This window comes from Bufo gargarizans, chromosome 2 (genome assembly GCF_014858855.1).
Source record: "Bufo gargarizans isolate SCDJY-AF-19 chromosome 2, ASM1485885v1, whole genome shotgun sequence".
NCBI classification, from domain to species: Eukaryota; Metazoa; Chordata; class Amphibia; order Anura; family Bufonidae; genus Bufo; species Bufo gargarizans.
This window is the reverse complement of record NC_058081.1, coordinates 216,290,277-216,303,686: the sequence shown is the minus strand read 5'-3', so window position 1 is coordinate 216,303,686 and position 13,410 is coordinate 216,290,277.

Below are 13,410 nucleotides of genomic sequence, written 5' to 3'. Positions count from 1 at the left end.
ACCAAATTTCAGAAAATGTTGCTCATCTCTTTTCATGTTCATAGTCATAGTCAAGTAGGTAATTTCTCCTAAGGTTATAAATAGTACAAATAACAGGGCACCAAAAACCTATATAATATGCAGGGATCTTTTACCCAGTCATTAAAGATGTTTTCCAGGGGTGTAGCATATGTAAAAGCATTTATTATGTCATTTGGTTTTTGTCTTTCACAATGTCCCCTATAAAAAGTAACATCATCATACCCTCGTAACCAACAGGAGTCACAGTACCTTCTACTGCAGGGATCTCAAACTGCGGCCCTCCAGCTGTTGCAAAACTACAACTCCCAGCATGCCCAGACAGCCTACAGGTATCAGCCTACAGCAGGGCATTGTGGGAGTTGTAGTTTTGCAATAGCTGGAGGGCCGCAGTTTGAGATGCCTGTTCTACTGTATGCATAGCGACTGCCACAGTGTCCACCTATATCCAGTGAAATCCAAAGTGTTTCCCTCAAAACAGCACAGTCTTTGTCCACTACCCTCCAATGTAGACCATCTATTTATATGCAGGCCATTAGCACCTTTCCAGGTCCATTATAATGCCACATAGTCCTTATGGAAGGAGAAACTGTAAAGCAGCAGCTTCGGCAACCTAAAGAGCACATTAGTGCAGGTTTCTCTGCAGGTCTCTCTTATGCCTTTTTTTAGGAACAGCATATTTTTTTCCGAAATAAGGGTATTACATAGTATGAACATATTATAAAAAATCCGTATACGTCATTGACTCCAATGCATCACATGAGATATAATCGAGATAAAGTACTGTATAAATAATGGCCACAATTCATAGCAATAATACACTAAACATATTGAGAAAGCATATAATCTTGAATAGCATAGTAACAGAATTTGCTCAAAAAAGACATTTGTGATCCGTTCATCCAGTTCAGTATGTTATCCTGCAAAAATGATCCAGAGGAATGCAAAAAAAAAATATATGATGTAGAAACCAATTTTCCTCAATTTAGGGGAAGAAATTCCTTCCAGACTTCAATCTAGCAATCAGAATAACTCCCTGGTTCAACGACCCATGTCTAGATTTCTTATAATAGTAAAATGATTTAACCCCTTAGTGACCACCCATATGCCTTTTTACGGCGGTCACTAAGGGGCCTTAGGCTGGGTGGCCCAGTCTAAGCGCTGCACGGCTCCCCCGTGCAGCGGGGAGAGCAGTCCTGGTGCACAACATGAGAAAAATTGGTATGTTTGGTACCCAAACCCGAACTTCTGCACAGAAGTTGGGGTTTGAGTTAGGTGTTGTGTAGATTGTATTATTTTCCCTTATAACGTGGTTATAAGGGAAAATAATAGCATTCTTGATACAGAATGCTTAGTAAAGTAGGGCTGGAGGGGTTACAAAAAATAAAATAAAATTTAACTCACCTTAATCCACTTGTTCGCGCAGCCCGGCTTCTCTTCTTTCTTCTTTCTTCAGGACCTGGGTAAAGAACCTTTGATGACATCACTGCGCTCATCACATGGTCCATCACATGATTCATCACCATGGTGATGGATCATGTGACGGACCTTGTGATGAGTGCAGTGACGTCACCACAGGTCCTTTTCCTACTGCACTACAAAGATGAAGACAGAAAAGAATACATTGACCTCACTCATTGTACCCGCGTGGAAATCTCGCCTGTGTGAAAGAGGCCTAAGTCTCTAGTGCTCACCACACTTCCCCCTCCCCTTTGATTGACAGGGATAGACATCATGTTTTGCATTATTATCTGGCTCCTGCACTGTTGTGCACAAGCTCGGATTCACAGTGCGCAGGCGCCAAAGATATTATTTCACTAGGATGTGTTTCTCCTTTGTCTCTGAAGCGGTGGTGCCTCGGCATCTGTCATCAGCATCTGCATACTGTGAATTAGCACTGCTCGGCAAGGTGCAACAAATTGAGTGTGCAGGTGCTGAGTTTTAGAGTAAAGAGATATATTGCTTTTATCAGCATAATCAACCCTACCATGTAATATGCCTAGTTTAATAAAGTTGATCATGCTGACAGAGGCTCTTTAAGAAATGAGCAATGACATTTTCCTTTGCAAAGTACTAGAAATGTCTATTGTCTCGCTCGTGTGCTGATGGATAATGGTGGTGTCAATAAATTTTGGGTCACGGCAGAGGTAATATTTTGATTTTAATCTATTTTTTAGCTGCCTTATAGTGTTAAAACTGAAGTGGATAATTAGCTCACTAGTGACCCAGGGGTTAGATGATAGGACGTTAGCTCCACTGACCTCTAAATTAAGATGAAAATTTGCAGCATATTAGTAAGCAACAATGGAAAAGGTTTATGAATTCCTAATGTTTTAGTCTAATGAATTCAGAGGCAGAATTACTACAGCGTGAAAATATCCATAAGATGTACTATAAAAATGAGATGACACCAAATTAATATGTAACCTCTCTTATAAGAGCTGACACCTCGGTAAAGATTTATATGTACTTGTGTGGCATCTTTTTGTGTTTAGTGCATGCAAAAAATAAAGAACATTCAGTTATTTTGCAGGGGATAGGGTAAGTCGGCAGGCTAAGATGGCTATACTACAAAATGTATTCACTAGTTTTGAGCTAAGCATTCAAGGTGGAATTCAATCTGAAGTTTAGTAAAAATGTGATTGGCAACTAATCCGAATGGTAACATAGTATAAAAGGCCAAATAAAGACATTTGTCCTTCCAGTTCGGCCTGTCATCCTGTAAGTTGATCAAGAGGAAGGCAAAAAAAAAAAAAAAAAATGGGAGGTAGAAGCCAGTTTTCTCCACTTAAGGGGAAAAAAAATCCTTCCCGACTCCAATCAGGCAATCAGAATAACTCCCTGGATCAACGACCCCTCTCTAATAGCTATAGCCTGTAATATTATTACGCTCCAGAAATACATCCAGGCCCCTCTTGAATTCCTTTATTGTACTCGCCATCACCACCTCCTCAGGCAGAGAGTTCCATAGTCTCACTGCTCTTACCGTAAAGAATCCTCTTCTATGTTTGTGTACAAACCTTCTTTCCTCCAGACGCAGAGGATGTCCCCTCGTCACAGTCACAGTCCTGGGGATAAATAGATGATGGGAGAGATCTCTGTACTGACCCCTGATATATTTATACATAGTAATTAGATCTCCCCTCAGTTGTCTTTTTCTAAAGTGAATAACCCTAATTTTGATAATATTTCAGCGTACTGTAGTACCCCCATTCCAGTTATTACTTTAGTTGCCCTCCTCTGGACCCTCTCCAGCTCTGCTATGGCTGCCTTGTTCACAGGAGCCCAGAACTGTACACAGTACTCCATGTGTGGTCTGACTAGTGATTTGTAAAGTGGTAGGACTATGTTCTTATCACGGGCATCTATGCCCTTTTTGGTGCAACCCATTATCTTATTGGCCTTGGCAGCAGCTGCCTGACACTGGTTTTTACAACTTAGTTTACTGTTCACAAAAATTCCTAGGTCCTTTTCCATGTCAGTGTTAACCAGTGTTTTACCATTAAGTATGTACGGGTGACTTGCATTATTCCTTCCCATGTGCATAACCTTACATTTGTCAATGTTAAACTTCATCTGCCACTTATCGGCCCTAGCCTCCAGTCTATTCAGATCCCTCTGTAGTAGTATACTGTCCTCTTCCTTTTCAATTACTTTACACAGTTTAGTGTCATCTGCAAAAATTTATATTTTATTGTGCAAGTCTTCTACAAGATCATCAATAAATATATTGAAAAGGATAGGGCCTAGTACTGACCCCTGAGGTACCCCACTAGTGACAGTGACCCAATCTGAGTGTGTACCGTTAATAACAACCCTCTTTTTTCTATTACTGAGGCAGTTACTTAACCACATACAGACAATTTCTCCCAGTCCGAGTATTCTCATTTTATATACTAACTAGTGATGATTGAGCATGCTCGGCTGAGTACTGGTTCGGCTCGAGCATCGCTATGCACAGCAGATCCGAGCGCCCTGCTGAGTACCACATGTGCTCGAGCACCATGCTCCAGACTCCTCCCCGGATGTTTGACGCCTTTTAAGCAGCCAATAAACATGCTGGTAAGTATTGCCATCACTGTAATGCCATTAGACATGTTTTCTACTGGCATTACAGTGATTGGCTGGCCGGAACACGTCATCGGGTGCTATATAGCACCCGGTTACGCGGGTTCGGCTCATTGAGAGTCAGGGAGAGCTGCTGTTAGGAAGGGACTCTGAGTGTAGAGCAAATTTGATCTCAAACCTTTCAGAGACAAAAAGGTCCTTTTAAGGACTATTGTTAGAGGTGTCAGTTACAGTCAGTTTCTGTATTATAAAAACTCTGCTTGCTGTGACCAGTGAGAGGCAAATAAGCACTGATATTTAGGCTGTGTGTGACGCCTATATTTAATCCAAATTGCAGTTACAGTCAGTTCCTGTATTTAAACAAACTCTGCTTGCTGTGACCAGTGAGAAGCAAATAAGCACTGATATTTAGGCTGTGTGTGACGCCTATATTTAATCCAAATTGCAGTTACAGTCAGTTTCTGTATTATACAAACTCTGCTTGCTGTGACCAGTGAGAAGCAAATCAGCACTAATATCTAGGCCGTGTGTGACGACCTATATTTAATCCAAATTGCAGTCACAGTCAGTTTCTGTATTATACAAACTCTGCTTGCTGTGACCAGTGGGAAGCAAATCAGCACTGATATCTAGGCCGCGTGTGACGCCTATATTTAATCCAAATAGCAGTTACAGTCAGTTTCTGTATTGTTCAAACTCTGCTTGCTGTGACCTGTGAGAAGCAAATCTACACTTATTTCTAGACAGTGTGCGAGGCCTATATTTAATCCAAATAGCAGTTACAGTCAGTTTCTTTATTGTTCAAATGATGTCATACGCTCCAATTCACAAAATAGAATAAATCATCACTCAAAATAGAATTTAAGCAAATATCTTTATTTATTTAGTTGGGTAATTAAAGGCCGCAATGCTTATTACTTAACCAATTAATTATAATCTGGTTAATCCAATTTATTCTCAAATATAAATAAGTAAATATTTAAACCAATAAACCATATAACACTCAGTCCACTCAGAGAGTGACTTAACCCCCGTCAATAAGCAAAGCAACAAAATAAATAGGGAAGGGAGGGAGGGACTTGAAAAATACTTACGTGAATGAGCCAAAATCGTTATTTTCTGTTCTTTTATAGGTTCTCAAACTGGCAGTTAAAGTGATCTCCAATCAAATTTGAAGATATCAGCGCAAGCACCCACAGCATCTGGGTTAACCCATTCTTCACATAGGTAAGTAAATAATATAATCAACATATTAACTGTAATGTTAGGTGCCATGTCATCATGGCTCACCACACTGAATTTATCAGTATGGTTCGCTCCATGATGTCATACGCTCCAATTCACAAAATAGAATAAATCATCACTCAAAATAGAATTTAAGCAAATATCTTTATTTATTTAGTTGGGTAATTAAAGGCCGCAATGCTTATTACTTAACCAATTAATTATAATCTGGTTAATCCAATTTATTCTCAAATATAAATAAGTAAATATTTAAACCAATAAACCATATAACACTCAGTCCACTCAGAGAGTGACTTAACCCCACAACGCCACATAAAAACAAGTGGCCCAATAAACATTGCAAGCCTTTAATAAAAACCATTATCAATTATGTTCTGCAAATCTGAAATGAATATATCACATCCAATATCAGAAAGCTGATCATCCTTTTCTTGGTAAAGTCCTCTAACGAATCCTTCTAATTCAACATGTCTGTAATTGCCATGACCAATTTCCTTCAAATAAATCTCCATTTTTTTATTAATTCTTTTCCTAATTGTTTCCAGAAAGGATAACTCAGAATTGAACCAAGAAAATTTTGGGATGATGTCAGAAAATACGAGTACAACACCATCAAGTAAGTAGCATATTTTACATAACAATTCTTTTAATTCATAAATTAACAAATGCGTTTTGATTTTTCCCAAATCAAACGAGCCAATATGTAAAATAAACAGGTCAGGTTTCGACATTTTTGAATATATAAGGCTGACATTCTTGAAGATATCAGAAATTTTAAGGTCAGCAAAGGAAAACCAGTTTATGGAAAATTCTGCTGAATAACCTAAATTAACAGTAGAATGTCTAAAAGCAGATCTTCTCACAGCCAATTGAATCAGTTCATCCCCAAAAATCCATACAACTTTTGAAGGTCCTAAAATCAATAAACAACAAGGTTAGGCCGAATATAACATTTATAGCAATTGGACCTCCATCTACCAATACGTTTAATAACAGAACTATCTAAACCCAATTGCTCTGCAAAGGTTGCAGCACCTATACGAAATGAATGTGCTGAAAGTTTATAATTTACGTAACCTAAATCATTGAGACATTTATGAAATACAAATTGAATTGAAATTTAGACAAATGGGAACCATCAGAGTGGTTAAATAAAGCATTGGAGTCAGGTTTCCTTACCTGAAACCATCTAGTAATATTATCAACTGGACAAATAGATTTAATCGGATAACTCCTCAAACACAACCAAACTCCTTTACTAAATTGGTCAGTCTTGGATTTTTTGATATAAATCTTTAGAATATCACTATTCAAAATTATGTCTGTCATCAATAATGGGGGATTTGAGATTTTATTGTCTGCAGCAATCTCGCTTAATCTTAGAGCAGCAAAGAAAGCTATAGAAAATGCTGCAGAAAATAAATTGGTTTCATATTCCGAAGAACAAACTAATACTAAATTACATATGACCTTTTGTAACAATTCAATAGATAAAGGGCTGGTCTTAACATTGGGGACTGACTTTCTTTTGATACCTTTAATCATTTGTTTAATGATAAAATTATTCAGAATAGAGCTTTCGCCTTTTAATTTAAAGAAAAAAGAAATGCCCGATAATTTTTTAGAAATAGAATCGGCTTGTAAACCGTTGTTGTAAAGATATATAATAAATTTGATAAAATTCCCTAAATTAAAATCAATGTAAGAAATTTTTTGAGATATGCAGAAAAGCTTCCAATCCAACCATGCGGCAGAATATGCTGCCCATGTATTCTTGGCTAATGAACCAAAAATAAGTTCATTAGTTAATCCTCTGATATCTCCCAAAGATGAGTTGGACAAGGAATTCCCATTCGGGAAGCTCGAGGTGTCATTAAGAAGAATTCCTTGAAGCGCTGTCGGGACAAATAATCAGCAATATAATTAGTTTTCCCAGAAATAAATCTAGCTTTTATCCAAATGTTAAATTTTAGACATTGAAAAACTATCTTACGCAATAATGAAGAAACTAACGGAGACTTTGAAGTTAAACAGTTTATGGAAAAAACTACTCCCATATTGTCCGACCTTAGCAGAATTCTCTTATTCTGAAACTCTGAGGACCAAATTGTTAGAGAAACTAGAACTGGAAATAATTCTAGAAAAACCAAATTTTTTGAGTACTTGTTATTAGTAATCCAATTTAAAGGCCAACGTTCGGCAGACCAAAAGTTGTCAAAATAAGCACCATATCCAATAGCACCAGACGCATCTGTATAAAGAGACAAGGTGTCTGAGCCAACAAACTCTTCCTGCCAAATGGTGTGACCGTTAAATTCACATAAAAATTGCAACCAAACTGAAATGTCATCCTTTAGTTGTTTGGTGATGCGAATATGGGATCGAGGTGAGGACTTACCTGATGTGGCAGCATACAATCTTTTAGAAAAGACCCTTCCCATGGGAATCACACGAGAAATAAAATTAAGAGAACCTAAAAGAGACTGAAGTTGTTTAAGCGTAATTTTTTCTTTTCCGGATATGCGAGTTAATTGTTGAACAGTATTCTGGATTTTTTCCATTGGTATGCTAAATTCCATTGTTACTGTATTTATATCTATGCCCAAAAACTTGAGATTCGTAGTAGGATAGACAGTTTTATCTACAGCTAATGGAATGCAGAAATATTTAGCTATACCAATGAATCTATTCAGAAGATTCACACAATCATCCGAATCTTCACGACCTATAAATAAAAAGTCATCGAGATAATGTAGTAAAAATCCACTACCTGAGTGAATATCCATAACCCAGTGTAGAAAAGTTGAAAACGCCTCAAAATAAAAGCAAGATAGGGTGAATCCCATGGGAAGGGCCATATCATAAAAGAATTTATCGAGAAAATAAAAACCCAAAGAATTATAACCGATGGGGTTTATAGGTAGTAGTCTGAAAGCAGATTTAATGTCAGCTTTGGCAAGAAGAGAATTGCGGCCTGCTTTTTGTAAAAAAGACAAAGCTTGATCAAATGAGGAGTATTTCACACTGGCTTTATTTTTTTCCATCTCATCGTTTAAGGAACTGAATTTAGGATAAGATAAATTGTGAATAAGACGAAAAGAAATTGGTTCTTTTTTAGGAACTAAAGCTAAAGGAGATATACGAAAATTCAAGAAGGGGGGAGAATCAAAGGGACCAGCAATCCTACCTGCCAAAATTTCAGATTCAATTTTTTCTTTAACAATGTCAATATTTTGTTTTACAGATAACGCATTTTCAACTAGAATGCAACCTGGACCCACAAATTCAGGTATGAAAAACCCATTGGTAAAACTGTCAATTAATAAATTAGCCATCTGAATGTTTGGGTAATGACCTAGCCACTGAATTATTCTTGGCAAATTCAGCGGAGTCACCTTGTTTAAACGATTGAATTTCCTTGTTAGAAATTGGGAAGTGAATACCTTGTTTTTTAAAACATTTTGAGGCTGAATGAGAACCGGCACAGAAAGAACACTCGTGTCGGTATTTGCAATTATGTTGCCATCTGCAATGCGACTCGTTAAATGCGAAACAGATACCTTTTTTGACGTTAATGAAATTGGGTTGACGAAAAAGATTGTTTTTGTTAGGGAGCATTAAATTCAACCAAAGCCCGACATCTTTACTACCCCAATTTAGATTCGGATATACTGCAAGTTTCTGACGAAAGGATTCGTCATACAGACACCAACCCAATCCGCCAAAATTTCTATATGCCTCCAAAATAGTATCTACATGGTAAAATAAACCAGTACAAAGACTAGGAAATTTTTCACCCAAAACTGCTGCGTATATATTAAATGCTTGCAGCCAGTTAAAAAAGGATTTCTGGTGTAATTTTCTCTTTTCTTCAGAATCTGATTTTTTGTCTTTCAATAATTCACTTTTTAAATTCTCACTAGATGAAGGAAGAAGAGAAAAAATTTCAACATATTCTTTTCTCCAAATTTTTTCTTTCACGCTCAAGGGTAAATGAAACCCTAATGGAGAAATTTGACACGCCAGAACTTCTTTAACAGATGTCTCTTTTATACCTGAGTTAAATTCAAGCTCAGGAATTACTGCCATTTCAGGGTTAATATTGGACATTTTAGGTACATTAGTGAACGGTTGAATGGTTGAATTAGCAGCAGTCAGACTATTAAGGGTATTAACTTGACTGACATCTGCTAATCCAGACCAAACATTTTTTGGTGATTCATCCTTTTTAGATAGGTAAAGTAAAAATTCATCAAACAACTGAATCTTCAATTTAGAAGAATCAATGTCAAGTGAATTAATCTCTTGATTAATAGTGCCCTGCGGTTTGCAGTCACTTAAAAAGTTATAATTCAGCTCACCAGAAGCAGATGATGTAGGAGGATGATCAACTGTTGAAGCAGGTGATGGCTCCTGAGTGACAGTTGAATGCTGTTGAAAATGACGCCGTTGAATTTTCCTGCTGGCTCGGCTTGAAGATAAGTTGGTTTTCTTGGTCTTAGAAGGAGGCGCATATTGTGAAGGGGAATATGCCCTCTTGTCTCTCCGCTGACGTTTTTTAATCGGCGAGCGGGTCTCAGGTTTTTCGCGCATGCGCACAAAATTATCGCAGGGAGGATCGATCAGTTCGGCGCTCGCGCCAGGTACTGCGCAGCAGACGGGATTAGAAGATAAAAGAAGCTCTTCTTGCTGGTCCGGTCCTTGCTGTAAGCACTTCCTCAGCCATTCTTCTCCCCCTTGGCTTTCTGCTCTGAAAATAAGTTGTTTCAACAGATCTTCCATGACACAGATGAACGCAGGTCTGTCTCTTGAAAAATACTTACGTGAATGAGCCAAAATCGTTATTTTCTGTTCTTTTATAGGTTCTCAAACTGGCAGTTAAAGTGATCTCCAATCAAATTTGAAGATATCAGCGCAAGCACCCACAGCATCTGGGTTAACCCATTCTTCACATAGGTAAGTAAATAATATAATCAACATATTAACTGTAATGTTAGGTGCCATGTCATCATGGCTCACCACACTGAATTTATCAGTATGGTTCGCTCCACTCTGCTTGCTGTGACCAGTGAGAAGCAAATATACACTTTTTTCTAGACAGAGTGTGAGGCCTATATTTAATACAAATAGCAGTTACAGTCAGTTTCTGTATTGTTCAAACTCTGCTTGCTGTGACCAGTGAGAAGCAAATATACGCTTATTTCTAGACAATGTGTGAGGCCTATATTTAATCCAAATAGCAGTTACAGTCAGTTTCTGTATGGTTCAAACTCTGCTTGCTGTGACCAGTGAGAAGCAAATATACACTTTTTTCTAGACAGTGTGTGAGGCCTATATTTAATCCAAATATCAGTGACATCCAGTGTCAATATGAAGAAGGTGAGTATTCAGGGACAGGGAAGTGGACGTGATTATGATGGTTCACGCAGAGGCCGTGGCTCAGGGCGCGTTGCAACTGTGCCTGCTGCCAGAGCACAAGGAAAACAGTCATCCACGATACCTAGCTTCTTGTCCCAGTTTGCAGGGCGTCGCAAGACAACACTCTTAAAGTCAGACCAGTGCGACCAGGTGGTCGGTTGGATTGCAGCAGATAATGCTTCCACTGGGATAAGCACCACCCTGTCTTCCACCAAGTCCAGTCTCAGTAGCCAACAGTCTGGTCAACAACACAATCATCACCCTGATCATCCTTCCTCCCACTATGTAGAGGAGCTACTTTCACCCCCATCACTTAATTTGGCCCTCTCCCCAAGCACTCTTGAAGAGAGACATGAGATCTTGTGCCCTGATTCTCAACCTCTAGAGCCTTCACACTCACAAGAGGATGTGTTTAAGGAGGTGAATCATGACGAGACACAGTTGCCATCAAGTCAACCACAATTACTGTCTGCAGAGGTTAATGAAGAGGATGATATACCGTTGTCAATCACTGAAATTGTGTTGAAGGCAGCAAATGAGGAGGATGATCGGAGTGGGGAAGTTGAAGAGGACTTGGTGGACGATAAGGTCACTGACCCAACAAGGGAAGGCGGAAGCGAGGACAGCAGTCCTGAGGGGGAGCAATCTGCAGCACCTCAACAGGCTGGAAGAGGTAGTTGGGTGGCAACAGGGAGAAGGCAGGCCACGCCAAACAGGCCCGCAAGTGTTCCACGGAGCACCCCCTTGCGGAAATCTCATTTGCCATGGGGTAGGTGTTCCGCGGTATTACGCTTTTTTGCGGAAAGTGCAGACGACAAAAGAATAGTAGTTTGCAACCTGTGCCACACCAAAATGAGCCGTGGTGTGAACAGTAGCAACCTCACCACCATCAGCATGATCTGCCACATGGTAGCCAAGCACCGCAATATGTGGGAGGAACGCCTGGGTCCACAATCTGTGTCCGCGGGTCACACCACTGCCTCCTCTTCCCCTATGTTGGGTAACGAACAATCGCCTGTCGAAGGCGCAGGCCCGGATGCCTCCCGCGCTACACCTGTACGGTCGCAAGCACAATCAGCGACCATATCCACTTTCCTGTCCCAGCGCAGCGTCCAAATGTCTTTACCCCAGGCATTCGTACGCAAGTGCAAATACCCAGCCACCCACCCACAGGCCATGGCACTAACTGCCCAACTTTCTAAGTTACTGGTGGTTGAAATGTTGCCATTTAGGCTTGTGGACACCGAGGCCTTTTGCGGCCTGATGTCGGCGGCCATCCCTCGGTACTCAGTCCCCAGCCGCCACTATTTTTCCCTGTGTGCCATCCCCACCTTACACCAGCATGTGTCTGCTAACATCACCCATGCTCTGACCAACGCAGTTACTGCTAAGGTCCACCTTACTACTGACACATGGACAAGTGCTTGTGGCCAGGGATGCTACATTTCCCTGACGGCACACTGGGTGAACGTAGTGGAGGCTGGGAGCGACTTGTACCCTGGGATGGCACAGGTGCTACCGATGCCCAGGATTGCGGGCCCTACTTCCATCAGGGTTACCGCCAGCACCTATGTAAGTGGCTCCTCCTCCTCCGCCTCCTCCTCCACTTCCACCTCCGAATTCTCTGCATGCAGCACCAGTCAGCCATCAGCTGGTAGCTGGAAGCAGTGTAGCACTGCTGTGGGGATGCTTCAACAGGCCGTGCTGAAGATAATATGCTTAGGGGATAAACAGAACACCGCTGCAGAGCTGTGACAGGGGATAAGAGACCAGACTAAGCAACCTGCAACCAGGCATAGTTGTGTGTGATAATGGGCGTAACTTGGTTGCGGCTTTGGAGCTCAGCAAGCTCACACACATCCCATGCCTAGCCCACGTCTTTAACTTAGTAGTTCAGCGGTTTCTAAAAACCTACCCTAATTTGCCCAAGCTACTGGCGAAGGTGCGCCGCGTGTGTGCACATTTCCGCAAGTTATCAACAGCTTCAGCCGGTCTGTTGACACTGCAGCGGCGCTTGAAATTGCCAGCTCACCGGCTGTTGTGCGACGTGAGCACGCGCTGGAACTCCACGTTACACATTTTGGCCAGGCTTTGTGAGCAGCAAAGGGCAGTAATGAAATACCAGCTGCAGCACGGTCGTCACCTTTCCAGTCAGCTTCCGCTCTTCACAAGCGAGGAGTGGGCATGGATGTCTGACGTCTGTGAGGTGTTAAGAAACTTTGAGGAATTGACACAGGTGGTGAGCGGCGATAACGCTATTGTCAGTGTAACCATCCCACTTCTGTATCTAGTCAAACGCTCGCTGCTCAAAATTAAGGCCGACGCTGTTCGTGGGGAAGAGTTGGAAATGGGGGAAGAAGACATGACCCTAGGTGATAGCCAGAACACCCTCAGTTTGTCTTCTCAGCGTGTATTGGAGGAGGAGGATGAGGTGCAGGAGCAGGGGACGGTTGCCTCCGCTACACAGGGTAGTAGCCATGGAACTTTGATTCCATCTGTTCAGTATGGGTGGACAGAAGAGGAGGAAGAGGATGAGGAGATGGACAGTCATCCTCCTGATGACGACAGCGAAGTCTTGCCCACTGGTACTCTGGCACACATGGCTGACTTCATGTTAGGCTGCCTTTCCCATGACCCCCGTGTTATACGCATTTTAGATAA